The following is a 682-nucleotide window of genomic DNA, read 5'->3' as shown; positions in this document are numbered from 1 at the left end:
TTCCTTTGTTGTTTTCATTGGTGGTTATTTTTAGATATTGCATTTCATGATCCAGAGCTACTTTAAAACTGCAGTGAATGTATGATGTAGAACCTTAACTTTATAATTAAGACTAAGATCCTTAATAAATATACACAAAAATAGAATGAAAACTTGGAAATGAGGAAGAAACATTTTTGGAGTGATACATATATTAGTAAGGAGCTCTTAAACAATGTACAGTAATTGTTGGTCAACATAAGCCTGACTTTAACTGATGAACAATATAAAGATAACATTAACTTATCTTCACAGTTGGACAGTAAACTTTAGACTGACTTGACTGTTGAACAGTAAACGTCAGGTTGACTTGACTGTTGAACAGTAAACGTTAGACTGACTTGACTGTTGAACAGTAAACGTTAGACTGACTTGACTTGAACAGTAAACGTTAGACTGACTTGACAGTTGAACAGTAAACGTTAGACTGACTTGACAGTTGAACAGTAAACGTTAGACTGACTTGACCGTTGAACAGTAAACGTTAGACTGACTTGACCATTAAACAGTAAACGTTAGACTGACTTGACCATTGAACAGTAAACGTTAGACTGACTTGACCGTTGAACAGTAAACGTTAGACTGACTTGACTGTTGAACAGTAAACGTTAGGTTGACTTGACAGTTGAACAGTAAACGTTAG

This window comes from Pecten maximus, chromosome 6 (genome assembly GCF_902652985.1).
Source record: "Pecten maximus chromosome 6, xPecMax1.1, whole genome shotgun sequence".
In the NCBI taxonomy this organism is placed as follows: domain Eukaryota; kingdom Metazoa; phylum Mollusca; class Bivalvia; order Pectinida; family Pectinidae; genus Pecten; species Pecten maximus.
The sequence above is the reverse complement of the archived record's forward strand: the minus strand, read 5'-3'. Positions refer to the sequence as shown.